Below are 14,645 nucleotides of genomic sequence, written 5' to 3'. Positions count from 1 at the left end.
CTTCTTCTATGAACATTTCAAGAAATTGGAGCCACATCTGTTCAGATATAGCAAGTTAACCAATTCTAGAAACATTCCAACAATAAAGTGTCCCTGACTTTATGCCATCATTCATTGAGGATGACCCACCAAGCTTCTATTTTCCCACCTCCTCTCTGTTAAAATTTGATCATCCACCCAGCGTGGGGCTTGAACCCACGACCCTGAGATTAAGAGTCTCATGCTCTACCGACTGAGCTAGCCGGGCTTAGATGGTGGGGCTTCTTGGAGAGGGTGTGCATTTCTGCCATGACCCAAACACATCTCTTACCCAGTCCGTCTATCGACTGAGTCTGTTGAAAAATGATTGTATTTACCATTACCCTCTTTTATGCACACCTCAACCAAGTTGTCTTCAAGGCCCATTGACTGGATACCCTAGACCAGGAATACGAAATTACGGTCCTTAAGATCCAAAGACTTTTCAGGTCCCATATCCACACTAAATATGCATGAGATAGATTTGCTTCTCAAAGAGGCAGTGCATGCCAATTCATCTCATACATATTCATATGGATATCCTGAAATCCTGAAATGCCTGTGGCTCTCGAGGAATGTAATTGCCTACCCCTTCCTTAGACATAAGTCTGTAGTCAGATGATAGAGGAAATCACTTTCTCTTTTGAACTTCACTGAAAATTGGAGCCACCTCTGTTCAGATCTAGCAAGTTACCTAATTCTAGAAGCTTTCCAGCAAAAAAGTCTCCATTACCCTCTTTTATCTACACCTCAAGCAAGTTGTCTTCAAAGCCCATTGACTTGATGCCCTAGACCATGAGTAGGAAAATACGATCATCGAGATCCATCATTCAATGAGCGTGACCCACCTACTCTTTGTTAAAAGTTGGTCATTTGCCCAACGTGGGGCTTGAACCCACAACCCTGAGACTAAGAGTATTATGCTCTACCGACTGAGATAGTCGGGCTTAGATGATAGGCTTTATTGGAGAAGGTGTGCGTGTCTGCCATGACCAAAACACATTCCTTAGCCAGACCATCAATCGATTGAGTCTCTTTAAAAATGATTGTATTTACCATTACCCTCTTTTATCTAAACCTCAACCAACTTGTCTTCAAGGCCCATTCACCAGATTCCTAGACCTAAGTGTCCTGTCAGCGGACAATGGAAACCACTTCTTCTATGAACATTTCAAGAAATTGGAGCCACATCTGTTCAGATATAGCAAGTTAACCAATTCTAGAAACATTCCAACAATAAAGTGTCCCTGACTTTATGCCATCATTCGTTGAGGATGACCCACCAAGCTTCTATTTTCCCACCTCCTCTCTGTTAAAATTTGATCATCCGCCCAGCGTAGGGCTTGAACCCACAACCCTGAGATTAAGAGTCTCATGCTCTACCGACTGAGCCAGCCAGGCTTAGATGGTGGGGCTTCTTGGAGAGGGTGTGCATTTCTGCCAAGTCAAACACATCACTCAGCCAGTCCGACAATCGACTGAGTCTCTTGAAAAATGATTGTATTTACCATTACCCTATTTTATGCACACCTCAACCAAGTTGTCTTCAAGGCCCATTGACTGGATGCCCTAGACTAGGAGTACGAAATTACGGTCCTCAAGATCCACATATAGGTGAGGTCCGGATATCCACACTAAATATGCTTGAGATAGATTTGCATCTCAAGGAGGCAGTGCATGCAAATTCATCTCATACATATTCATGTGGATATCCTGAAGTCGTGAAATGCCTGTGGCTCTTGAGGAATGTAATGCCTACCCCTTCCTTAGACGTAAGTCTGTAGTCAGAGATAGAGAAAATCATTTTCTCTTTTGAACTTCACGGAAAATTGGAGCCACCTCTGTTCAGATCTAGCAAGTTACCTAATTCTAGAAGCTTTCCAGCAATAAAGTCTCCATTACCCTCTTTTATCTACACCTCAAGCAAGTTGTCTTCAAAGCCCATTTACTGGATTCCTTAGACCATGAGTAGGAAAATACTATCATCGAGATCCATCATTCAATGAGCGTGACCCACCTACTCTTTGTTAAAAGTTGGTCATTTGCCCATCGTGGGGCTTGAACCCACAAATCTGAGACTAAGAGTATTATGCTCTACCGACTGAGATAGTCGGGCTTAGATAGGCTTTATTGGAGAAGGTGTGCGTGACTGCCATGACCAAAACACATTCCTCAGCCAGACATCATTAGACTGAGTCTCTTTAAAAATGATTGTATTTACCATTACCCTCTTTTATATACACCTCAACCAACTTGTCTTCAAGGCCCATTCACCGGATTCCTAGACCTAAGTGTCCTGTCAGCGGACAATGGAAACCACTTCTTCTATGAACATTTCAAGAAATTGGAGCCACATCTGTTCAGATATAGCAAGTTAACCAATTCTAGAAACATTCCAACAATAAAGTGTCCCTGACATTATGCCATCATTCGTTGAGGATGACCCACCAAGCTTCTATTTTCCCACCTCCTCTCTGTTAAAATTTGATCATCCGCCCAGCGTGGGGCTTGAACCCACGACCCTGAGATTAAGAGTCTCATGCTCTACCGACTGAGCTAGCCGGGCTTAGATGGTGGGGCTTCTTGGAGAGGGTGTGCATTTCTGCCATGACCCAAACACATCTCTCAGCCAGTCCGTCAATTGACTGAGTCTCTTGAAAAATGATTGTATTTACCATTACCCTCTTTTATGCACACCTCAACCAAGTTGTCTTCAAGGCCCATTGACTGGATACCCTAGACCAGGAATACGAAATTACGGTCCTTAAGATCCAAAGACTTTTCAGGTCCCATATCCACACTAAATATGCATGAGATAGATTTGCTTCTCAAAGAGGCAGTGCATGCCAATTCATCTCATACATATTCATATGGATATCCTGAAATCCTGAAATGCCTGTGGCTCTCGAGGAATGTAATTGCCTACCCCTTCCTTAGACATAAGTCTGTAGTCAGATGATAGAGGAAATCACTTTCTCTTTTGAACTTCACTGAAAATTGGAGCCACCTCTGTTCAGATCTAGCAAGTTACCTAATTCTAGAAGCTTTCCAGCAAAAAAGTCTCCATTACCCTCTTTTATCTACACCTCAAGCAAGTTGTCTTCAAAGCCCATTGACTTGATGCCCTAGACCATGAGTAGGAAAATACGATCATCGAGATCCATCATTCAATGAGCGTGACCCACCTACTCTTTGTTAAAAGTTGGTCATTTGCCCAACGTGGGGCTTGAACCCACAACCCTGAGACTAAGAGTATTATGCTCTACCGACTGAGATAGTCGGGCTTAGATGATAGGCTTTATTGGAGAAGGTGTACGTGTCTGCCATGACCAAAACACATTCCTTAGCCAGACCATCAATCGATTGAGTCTCTTTAAAAATGATTGTATTTACCATTACCCTCTTTTATCTAAACCTCAACCAACTTGTCTTCAAGGCCCATTCACCAGATTCCTAGACCTAAGTGTCCTGTCAGCGGACAATGGAAACCACTTCTTCTATGAACATTTCAAGAAATTGGAGCCACATCTGTTCAGATATAGCAAGTTAACCAATTCTAGAAACATTCCAACAATAAAGTGTCCCTGACTTTATGCCATCATTCGTTGAGGATGACCCACCAAGCTTCTATTTTCCCACCTCCTCTCTGTTAAAATTTGATCATCCGCCCAGCGTAGGGCTTGAACCCACAACCCTGAGATTAAGAGTCTCATGCTCTACCGACTGAGCCAGCCAGGCTTAGATGGTGGGGCTTCTTGGAGAGGGTGTGCATTTCTGCCAAGTCAAACACATCACTCAGCCAGTCCGACAATCGACTGAGTCTCTTGAAAAATGATTGTATTTACCATTACCCTATTTTATGCACACCTCAACCAAGTTGTCTTCAAGGCCCATTGACTGGATGCCCTAGACTAGGAGTACGAAATTACGGTCCTCAAGATCCACATATAGGTGAGGTCCGGATATCCACACTAAATATGCTTGAGATAGATTTGCATCTCAAGGAGGCAGTGCATGCAAATTCATCTCATACATATTCATGTGGATATCCTGAAGTCGTGAAATGCCTGTGGCTCTTGAGGAATGTAATGCCTACCCCTTCCTTAGACGTAAGTCTGTAGTCAGAGATAGAGAAAATCATTTTCTCTTTTGAACTTCACGGAAAATTGGAGCCACCTCTGTTCAGATCTAGCAAGTTACCTAATTCTAGAAGCTTTCCAGCAATAAAGTCTCCATTACCCTCTTTTATCTACACCTCAAGCAAGTTGTCTTCAAAGCCCATTTACTGGATTCCTTAGACCATGAGTAGGAAAATACTATCATCGAGATCCATCATTCAATGAGCGTGACCCACCTACTCTTTGTTAAAAGTTGGTCATTTGCCCATCGTGGGGCTTGAACCCACAAATCTGAGACTAAGAGTATTATGCTCTACCGACTGAGATAGTCGGGCTTAGATAGGCTTTATTGGAGAAGGTGTGCGTGACTGCCATGACCAAAACACATTCCTCAGCCAGACATCATTAGACTGAGTCTCTTTAAAAATGATTGTATTTACCATTACCCTCTTTTATATACACCTCAACCAACTTGTCTTCAAGGCCCATTCACCGGATTCCTAGACCTAAGTGTCCTGTCAGCGGACAATGGAAACCACTTCTTCTATGAACATTTCAAGAAATTGGAGCCACATCTGTTCAGATATAGCAAGTTAACCAATTCTAGAAACATTCCAACAATAAAGTGTCCCTGACTTTATGCCATCATTCGTTGAGGATGACCCACCAAGCTTCTATTTTCCCACCTCCTCTCTGTTAAAATTTGATCATCCGCCCAGCGCGGGGCTTGAACCCACGACCCTGAGATTAAGAGTCTCACGCTCTACCGACTGAGCTAGCCGGGCTTAGATGGTGGGGCTTCTTGGAGAGGGTGTGCATTTCTGCCATGACCCAAACACATCTCTCAGCCAGTCCGTCAATCGACTGAGTCTCTTGAAAAATGATTGTATTTACCATTACCCTCTTTTATGCACACCTCAACCAAGTTGTCTTCAAGGCCCATTGACTGGATACCCTAGACCAGGAATACGAAATTACGGTCCTTAAGATCCAAAGACTTTTCAGGTCCCATATCCACACTAAATATGCATGAGATATATTTGCTTCTCAAAGAGGCAGTGCATGCCAATTCATCTCATACATATTCATATGGATATCCTGAAATCCTGAAATGCCTGTGGCTCTCGAGGAATGTAATTGCCTACCCCTTCCTTAGACATAAGTCTGTAGTCAGATGATAGAGGAAATCACTTTCTCTTTTGAACTTCACTGAAAATTGGAGCCACCTCTGTTCAGATCTAGCAAGTTACCTAATTCTAGAAGCTTTCCAGCAAAAAAGTCTCCATTACCCTCTTTTATGTACACCTCAAGCAAGTTGTCTTCAAAGCCCATTGACTTGATGCCCTAGACCATGAGTAGGAAAATACGATCATCGAGATCCATCATTCAATGAGCGTGACCCACCTACTCTTTGTTAAAAGTTGGTCATTTGCCCAACGTGGGGCTTGAACCCACAACCCTGAGACTAAGAGTATTATGCTCTACCGACTGAGATAGTCGGGCTTAGATGATAGGCTTTATTGGAGAAGGTGTGCGTGTCTGCCATGACCAAAACACATTCCTTAGCCAGACCATCAATCGATTGAGTCTCTTTAAAAATGATTGTATTTACCATTACCCTCTTTTATCTAAACCTCAACCAACTTGTCTTCAAGGCCCATTCACCGGATTCCTAGACCTAAGTGTCCTGTCAGCGGACAATGGAAACCACTTCTTCTATGAACATTTCAAGAAATTGGAGCCACATCTGTTCAGATATAGCAAGTTAACCAATTCTAGAAACATTCCAACAATAAAGTGTCCCTGACTTTATGCCATCATTCCTTGAGGATGACCCACCAAGCTTCTATTTTCCCACCTCCTCTCTGTTAAAATTTGATCATCCGCCCAGCGTGGGGCTTGAACCCACGACCCTGAGATTAAGAGTCTCATGCTCTACCGACTGAGCTAGCCGGGCTTAGATGGTGGGGCTTCTTGGAGAGGGTGTGCATTTCTGCCATGACCCAAACACATCTCTTACCCAGTCCGTCTATCGACTGAGTCTCTTGAAAAATGATTGTATTTACCATTACCCTATTTTATGCACACCTCAACCAAGTTGTCTTCAAGGCCCATTGACTGGATGCCCTAGACTAGGAGTACGAAATTACGGTCCTCAAGATCCACATATAGGTGAGGTCCGGATATCCACACTAAATATGCTTGAGATAGATTTGCATCTCAAGGAGGCAGTGCATGCAAATTCATCTCATACATATTCATGTGGATATCCTGAAGTCGTGAAATGCCTGTGGCTCTTGAGGAATGTAATGCCTACCCCTTCCTTAGACGTAAGTCTGTAGTCAGAGATAGAGAAAATCATTTTCTCTTTTGAACTTCACGGAAAATTGGAGCCACCTCTGTTCAGATCTAGCAAGTTACCTAATTCTAGAAGCTTTCCAGCAATAAAGTCTCCATTACCCTCTTTTATCTACACCTCAAGCAAGTTGTCTTCAAAGCCCATTTACTGGATTCCTTAGACCATGAGTAGGAAAATACTATCATCGAGATCCATCATTCAATGAGCGTGACCCACCTACTCTTTGTTAAAAGTTGGTCATTTGCCCATCGTGGGGCTTGAACCCACAAATCTGAGACTAAGAGTATTATGCTCTACCGACTGAGATAGTCGGGCTTAGATAGGCTTTATTGGAGAAGGTGTGCGTGACTGCCATGACCAAAACACATTCCTCAGCCAGACATCATTAGACTGAGTCTCTTTAAAAATGATTGTATTTACCATTACCCTCTTTTATATACACCTCAACCAACTTGTCTTCAAGGCCCATTCACCGGATTCCTAGACCTAAGTGTCCTGTCAGCGGACAATGGAAACCACTTCTTCTATGAACATTTCAAGAAATTGGAGCCACATCTGTTCAGATATAGCAAGTTAACCAATTCTAGAAACATTCCAACAATAAAGTGTCCCTGACTTTATGCCATCATTCGTTGAGGATGACCCACCAAGCTTCTATTTTCCCACCTCCTCTCTGTTAAAATTTGATCATCCGCCCAGCGTGGGGCTTGAACCCACGACCCTGAAATTAAGAGTCTCATGCTCTACCGACTGAGCTAGCCAGGCTTAGATGGTGGGGCTTCTTGGAGAGGGTGTGCATTTCTGCCATGATCCAAACACATCTCTCAGCCAGTCCGTCAATCGACTGAGTCTCTTGAAAAATGATTGTATTTACCATTACCCTCTTTTATGCACACCTCAACCAAGTTGTCTTCAAGGCCCATTGACTGGATACCCTAGACCAGGAATACGAAATTACGGTCCTTAAGATCCAAAGACTTTTCAGGTCCCATATCCACACTAAATATGCATGAGATAGATTTGCTTCTCAAAGAGGCAGTGCATGCCAATTCATCTCATACATATTCATATGGATATCCTGAAATCCTGAAATGCCTGTGGCTCTCGAGGAATGTAATTGCCTACCCCTTCCTTAGACATAAGTCTGTAGTCAGATGATAGAGGAAATCACTTTCTCTTTTGAACTTCACTGAAAATTGGAGCCACCTCTGTTCAGATCTAGCAAGTTACCTAATTCTAGAAGCTTTCCAGCAAAAAAGTCTCCATTACCCTCTTTTATCTACACCTCAAGCAAGTTGTCTTCAAAGCCCATTGACTTGATGCCCTAGACCATGAGTAGGAAAATACGATCATCGAGATCCATCATTCAATGAGCGTGACCCACCTACTCTTTGTTAAAAGTTGGTCATTTGCCCAACGTGGGGATTGAACCCACAACCCTGAGACTAAGAGTATTATGCTCTACCGACTGAGATAGTCGGGCTTAGATGATAGGCTTTATTGGAGAAGGTGTGCGTGTCTGCCATGACCAAAACACATTCCTTAGCCAGACCATCAATAGATTGAGTCTCTTTAAAAATGATTGTACGAGGGATCACGTGATGCTGTGAGCTGGTCGGCTGTGAGTTCGATCGGCTCCGGATCCCTGCCCCTCATCCGGCATAACAACCGCACCTCGCATTAGCGATTCTGCTCCCCCTTTTGCCAGCAACGGGTCAGCACTGCATGGACAAGTTTTTAAGCTCTCCGGGGGCACGAATGGCGGCGAAATCGGGGAAAAAAGAGAGAGACAAGACGCGGTCCGGGGAGGATAAAATGGCGGCCGCGCCTCGTGCTGAGGCGGCGGCGGCGACAGCGGCGACAGCGGCATTTACCCCGGAGATGCTCACAGAGCTCCACAATGTGGTCATACAGGCGCTGGGGCCGAGGATGGAGCTTATTTCCAGCCAATTAACCAAACTGGAGTCTCTGCTGGAGGACAACTCGACGAGGGTGACTGAACTGGAGACGAGGGTCTCGGCGGTGGAAGATGGGGCCACGGCAATGGAATCCACAGTGGCCTCCCTCACCAAGCAGCTACACTCTTGTCAAGACAAGCTTGAGGACTTAGAGAACCGTTCTCGCCGTGGGAACCTGCGCTTTATCGGACTCCCAGAAACCATCTCTGATACAGCGTTATTATCTGTGGTGGAGTCGTGGCTGGCTAGTGAGCTCCCCATGCCATCCTCACTGGGCCCAGCCCGCTTTGAGAGGGTACATAGAGTGGGTCCTAAAGGGGGCTCGGACCAGAGACCCAGAGTTATCATTGGAAAATTACACAATTATCGTCATAAAGTGGAACTGCTGAGAGCCTACCGTGCCCGACGAGAACCTCTGACTTATGAAACTTTACCGGTGCGCATTGGTCAAGATTACTCTGCTGCGCTGACTGACCGGCGCAAAGTCTTTCACCCCCTATGCGCTAAGCTGGTGGAACAAAAGAGGCGTTTTATGTTTCTTTATCCTGCAGTGCTGAAAATACACCAAAATGGGAAATGGCACGTGTTTGACTCTGCAGACTTAGCAGGGGAGTTCATTAATCGTGCAGAGTCCACGGCAGGAACTACATGAGCATAACATTCTGTCTTTACTGCAATGCTGGTATTGGGGGGTTTCACAAATTACTGCTGGTTGTTTAAATGTTGTAGGTGCAGTGTATTTCACTTTCTGAGGAGGATGGTGGGGATCGGATAGCCTCACACACGTGATTTGCTATCTTAAGCCCGGGAGGGTTTGAGGGTAGCCTTATCTTGGAGTAAGTGGGGGGATGGTAGGGATAGATTGGAAGGGGGGGTTAGGGGGTAGGTTGGGTTTGGGTAGGGGTAGGTGGGAGAGGGGATTGAGTTTTGTGCACTTGATCATAACACTCTTGTTTGTATTGTCCATTCTGGTACAGTTTCTGATAATCCCAAATACTGTGCTTTTCTTGGTGACATCAACGGCCAGACTTGTTTTCTATTCTCCCTGGTTTGGCTGGGAGCCGGGGAGACTCTGTAAGTGGAACTGGGCGCGTGTCTGTACCTTTCCTATTCCATGACTTCCCAAACTATTCGACTATTATCCTGGAATGTATGCGGCATAACCTCTCCTGTTAAGAGAAGTAAGATTCTTCAGCGTCTGCAGCATCATAAGGCAGATTTGGCTTGTTTGCAGGAGACAAGACTTTCTGATGCTGAACACGCTAAACTCCTTAGAGGATGGGTGGGGCAGATTTTTTGCTCTTCTTCCTCTAATAAGAAGGCAGGGGTGGTGCTCCTGGTGCGCAGGGGATTTCCGGGCAGGGTGGAACAACTTTACCGGGATACTTTGGGAAGGATTTTAATGTGTAAGGTTATTATGTCAGGGAAGGTTATCAATCTGTTAATGCTGTATGCCCCCAATCAATATGAGCACTCCTTTTTCACTTCTATCACGGGATTGGGAGTCAGAGATCCTACTAATCCTTTGATAGTGTTGGGAGATTTTAACCAAGTCCTGGACCCTAGTATGGACAGAACGGGACCGGGCTCCTCACAAAATCATGGCCCCACGAAAGGTATTCCATACTTATGCGACACTTTAGATCTTATAGACCCGTGGCGTGTACTTCATACCACGGAACGGGATTACACCCATCAGTCCCGAGCGCATCACACATTCTCCCGTATAGACTACATACTGACGTCCACTGCTTATTTGCCTATGATAGGAGCATCCGAAGTGGGTCCTATTTCTGTGTCTGATCATTGTCCTATCTGGATAGACATCTTAAGTGGTACGGACAATATGCCTGGGGGGGCATGGAAATTTCCTTCCTACCTATTTAAAAATTTGAATTTTCAAAAATATCTCACACAGAAATGGAATGACTATGAGGTTTTCAATGCACAGCATAGGACTACACCCGTGCTCTTTTGGGAGGCAGCCAAATCTGTACTGCGGGGGGATATCATTTCCTATGTCAGTGCTCATAGAGCCCGCCTTTCCAGGGGCCTTCTTCATTTAGAGAGTGAATGTAAACGTCTGAAGCGAGCTCACCTTTCGCATCCTTCCCCTCAATCTCAGGAGGCCATGGTAGCGGCGCAGAACGCATTGAACACATTATTACATGAACGCACACAACATTACTTTCATTATTGGAAGTTTAAATTCTATAGGTTTGGGAATAGAGCGGGACGGCTTTTGGCTAACTTGACTAAACCTCACCGTCCTAATCGTCATATTTCCCGTATTTTGCTGCGATCGGGGGAGGAGCTCACAACCACTCCTGCAATATCCGCTGGCTTTCTCCAACATTATACGGAGTTTTATGCCTCCAGGGAAGGGCAGGGGGGACCGAATGCGGAGGATTATTTAATGGATGCGGGGGTACCCCGCTTGACCTCACTGGATCGTAACTACTTAAATCGTCCTATACAGGGTAAAGAACTTCAGGGGGCGGTTAAGCAGCTTAAGGGAGGTACGTCACCAGGCCCCGATGGATTTACTCCTGAGTTCTATAAACTTCTTTTTCCTTCCCTCTGTGGTCCATTGGAGGCATATTATACGGCAGCGCTTGAGGGAGGGTCCTTCCCGCGGGGGGCTAACCAGGCAATCATCACCCTAATACCTAAACCGGGCAAACTTGATACGGACATTGAATCTTATAGACCTATATCACTAATTAATGTGGACATCAAAATATTGGACAAAATATTGGCTAATAGATTGGCCACCTTATTGCCCACTTTGATAGTACAGGAACAGGTGGGTTTTGTTCAACACCGCCACTCGGTGCTCAATGTTCGTAGACTACTCACTGCTCTACAGCGCTCAAGGGATTCTGATCTTCCAGGCATACTGGTGGGGCTAGATGCAGCAAAGGCTTTCGATCAGGTAAATTGGGGATATTTATTCCAAGTGCTCACATACATGGGTTTTGAGGGGTGGTTCCTGGACATGATACACTTGCTTTACACAGATCCTACGGCCTGCATTTCGGTCAATGGTACTTACACACCCGTTTTTTTCGATAGCGCGTGGGACGCGACAGGGTAGCCCCCTTTCACCTCTCCTTTTCTTACTCTACTTAGACCCTCTCCTGCGCACTATAATGCGAGATGACATTATCCAGGGTCTACCAGAGGGTAACTCCCAACTGAGGGTTTTAGCTTATGCTGATGATCTCTTGTTAACTTTGGGATCTCCCGAACTTTCTCTTACTAGAGCTTTAGAGTTGCTGGATGAGTTTAGTATGTACTCGGGTTTGGTACTAAACAAATCAAAGTCTTCAGTTTTGCCCTTGACCCCGGAAGTGCAGACACAGTGGAGGGGACCTTTTCTTCTATCATGGGCACCGGGTCATCTTACTTATTTGGGTGTGGTTGTCTCCCCTGATCCTTCCCAACTTTATGCTCTCAATGTGGGCCCTCTAGTTCTTTCCACAACTCAAAAATTGCAGAATTGGAGGAGTTACCCGCTTTCTTTAATGGGTAGAATAGCGTTGTATAATATGATAATTGTGCCCCAGTGGCTCTATGTGTTTCAAATGATACCTGTATTATTCTCCGCACGTCATGATAATATTCTGGGGAAATGTTTGCAAAAGTTCCTATGGGGTGGGAGGAGGGCTCGTATGTCTTTGGCTCATCTGGCGCGCCCTAGGGATCGCGGAGGATTTGGTCTTCGGAGTCTTCGTTTATTGTCCTGGGCGTGCCAGATGAGACATTTGAACGATTGGTACCGGGGGACTACACATTTTTCGGCTTCCACACAGGAATTGTTGCTCTGTGCTCCATATCATTTCAGTTACCTGCTCCACACTTCTCACTTGCCAAGGAAGACCTCCTCAGCACGAGACTTATTTCTACTGCCTTTGCGGCGTCTTTGGAAAGTACTTTGTAATCAGCTCAAGCTTACCTCTCAGGTTACTCCTTACTTACCATTGCGGGGTAATGGTGACTTTACAGCGGGTATGGACCCAGTTTCTTCTCAAGTGTGGACATTGCCTACTAATCAATATATTTTTCAATTGGTGCACTCCACTGGCGCCTTGAAATCATTTGAAGAACTTCAGCGAGACCATGGCTGGAGGCCTACTGATTGGTTCACTTACCTTCAACTTTCCTCTTACATTGCCTCCTTGCCACGGGACTCTATAGCGGATCGTTGTATGGAACTTCTATCTGAAGCGCTGAGCTTATCTGCTCAGGTACCGATTCCTTTGCGATTTCATCATCGTCATCTACAGGAATGTCTGGGCGAGCCTTCCTATGACTCTTATGCTTTAAAATGGTCACATGATCTTTCCTGTGAGATAACAGCTACTATGATCCGCAGGGGGGTCTTTCGAACGGCTCGAATTTCGCACAGTGTCACTCTGTTTGAAATGAATTATAAATTTTTCCATCGTTTGTATAGATCTACTTCATATCAATATCGTGCGAAGATGTGCCTGTCTGATGGTTGCCTTAAATGTTCTCATTCTCCTTCCACTTTGGGACATCAGTTCTGGATGTGTCCTCGGATTCACGCTTTTTGGCAACAGCTGTGTGTGCATATTCAAAACATGTGGAATTACAACTTTTCTTTAGATCAACAGATGCTGTTTACCCTTGACTCTGTGCCTCTGTCAGCTCCAAAGGGGTTTAGAAGCTTTCTTGCCCGCTCTATACTATTGGGGAAGAAGACTATTCTACTTAATTGGATTTCATCTGCATCTCCGACGCTTTCGCGCTGGCGGACATTGATGATACAGCACGCCTCCATGGAGCGCCTTTGTTTTGCTAGTCTGGACTCTGCACAGGGCAGATTGTTCTGTCATTGTTGGGCTCCCTTCTGGGATACTTTAACATCTAGAGCTCGAAGCCATTTGTTAAATATTTGACCATAGAATTTGGACTGTACTAGAGTGGACCTTTGTTCTGATCTGTTTGTTTATTTGGGTTATGGGAGGGGGGTGGGAGTGGGTGGGATGGGGGGGAGGGCTCAAGATTGTGTTGGTGAATTTGAGCAGAATTTTGGTATTCATGACATTTGTTGTACACCATGTGCACTTGAGTGCTTGGTTCTTTTCTTATTGAAAATTTAATAAAACATACTTTTCAAAAAAAATGATTGTATTTACCATTACCCTCTTTTATCTAAACCTCAACCAACTTGTCTTCAAGGCCCATTCACCGGATTCCTAGACCTAAGTGTCCTGTCAGCGGACAATGGAAACCACTTTTTCTATGAACATTTCAAGAAATTGGAGCCACATCTGTTCAGATATAGCAAGTTAACCAATTCTAGAAACATTCCAACAATAAAGTGTCCCTGACTTTATGCCATCATTCATTGAGGATGACCCACCAAGCTTCTATTTTCCCACCTCCTCTCTGTTAAAATTTGATCATCCGCCCAGCGTGGGGCTTGAACCCACGACCCTGAGATTAAGAGTCTCATGCTCTACCGACTGAGCTAGCCGGGCTTAGATGGTGGGGCTTCTTGGAGAGGGTGTGCATTTCTGCCATGACCCAAACACATCTCTTACCCAGTCCGTCTATCGACTGAGTCTGTTGAAAAATGATTGTATTTACCATTACCCTCTTTTATGCACACCTCAACCAAGTTGTCTTCAAGGCCCATTGACTGGATGCCCTAGACCAGGAATACGAAATTACGGTCCTTAAGATCCAAAGACTTTTCAGGTCCCGATATCCACACTAAATATGCTTGAGATAGATTTGCATCTCAAGGAGGCAGTGCATGCAAATTCATCTCATACATATTCATGTGGATATCCTGAAGTCGTGAAATGCCTGTGGCTCTTGAGGAATGTAATGCCTACCCCTTCCTTAGACGTAAGTCAGTAGTCAGCGATAGAGAAAATCATTTTCTCTTTTGAACTTCACGGAAAATTGGAGCCACCTCTGTTCAGATCTAGCAAGTTACCTAATTCTAGAAGCTTTCCAGCAATAAAGTCTCCATTACCCTCTTTTATCTACACCTCAAGCAAGTTGTCTTCAAAGCCCATTTACTGGATTCCTTAGACCATGAGTAGGAAAATACGATCATCGAGATCCATCATTCAATGAGCGTGACCCACCTACTCTTTGTTAAAAGTTGGTCATTTGCCCATCGTGGGGCTTGAACCCACAAATCTGAGACTA

The 14,645-nt window shown here is 44.8% G+C and overlaps 8 non-coding genes across 8 annotated transcripts; all 8 read right to left on the bottom strand.

Moving 5' to 3' along the window:
• Positions 1–174: 174 nt before the first annotated feature.
• TRNAK-CUU lies at positions 175–247 on the bottom strand. Its single transcript has one exon. It is a non-coding gene; the product is annotated as a tRNA-Lys (tRNA).
• Positions 248–1,346: 1,099 nt separating this feature from the next.
• Positions 1,347–1,419, bottom strand: TRNAK-CUU. Its single transcript has one exon. It is a non-coding gene; the product is annotated as a tRNA-Lys (tRNA).
• Positions 1,420–2,511: 1,092 nt separating this feature from the next.
• TRNAK-CUU lies at positions 2,512–2,584 on the bottom strand. The gene has a single exon. It is a non-coding gene; the product is annotated as a tRNA-Lys (tRNA).
• A 1,099-nt stretch (positions 2,585–3,683) lies between these two features.
• TRNAK-CUU lies at positions 3,684–3,756 on the bottom strand. The gene has a single exon. It is a non-coding gene; the product is annotated as a tRNA-Lys (tRNA).
• A 1,092-nt stretch (positions 3,757–4,848) lies between these two features.
• Positions 4,849–4,921, bottom strand: TRNAK-CUU. Its single transcript has one exon. It is a non-coding gene; the product is annotated as a tRNA-Lys (tRNA).
• Positions 4,922–6,020: 1,099 nt separating this feature from the next.
• On the bottom strand, positions 6,021–6,093 carry TRNAK-CUU. The gene has a single exon. It is a non-coding gene; the product is annotated as a tRNA-Lys (tRNA).
• A 1,094-nt stretch (positions 6,094–7,187) lies between these two features.
• Positions 7,188–7,260, bottom strand: TRNAK-CUU. The gene has a single exon. It is a non-coding gene; the product is annotated as a tRNA-Lys (tRNA).
• Positions 7,261–13,890: 6,630 nt separating this feature from the next.
• Positions 13,891–13,963, bottom strand: TRNAK-CUU. Its single transcript has one exon. It is a non-coding gene; the product is annotated as a tRNA-Lys (tRNA).
• Positions 13,964–14,645: the final 682 nt, after the last annotated feature.

This window comes from Geotrypetes seraphini, chromosome 1 (genome assembly GCF_902459505.1).
Source record: "Geotrypetes seraphini chromosome 1, aGeoSer1.1, whole genome shotgun sequence".
In the NCBI taxonomy this organism is placed as follows: domain Eukaryota; kingdom Metazoa; phylum Chordata; class Amphibia; order Gymnophiona; family Dermophiidae; genus Geotrypetes; species Geotrypetes seraphini.
This window is presented reverse-complemented; position numbering and strand designations above follow the sequence as displayed.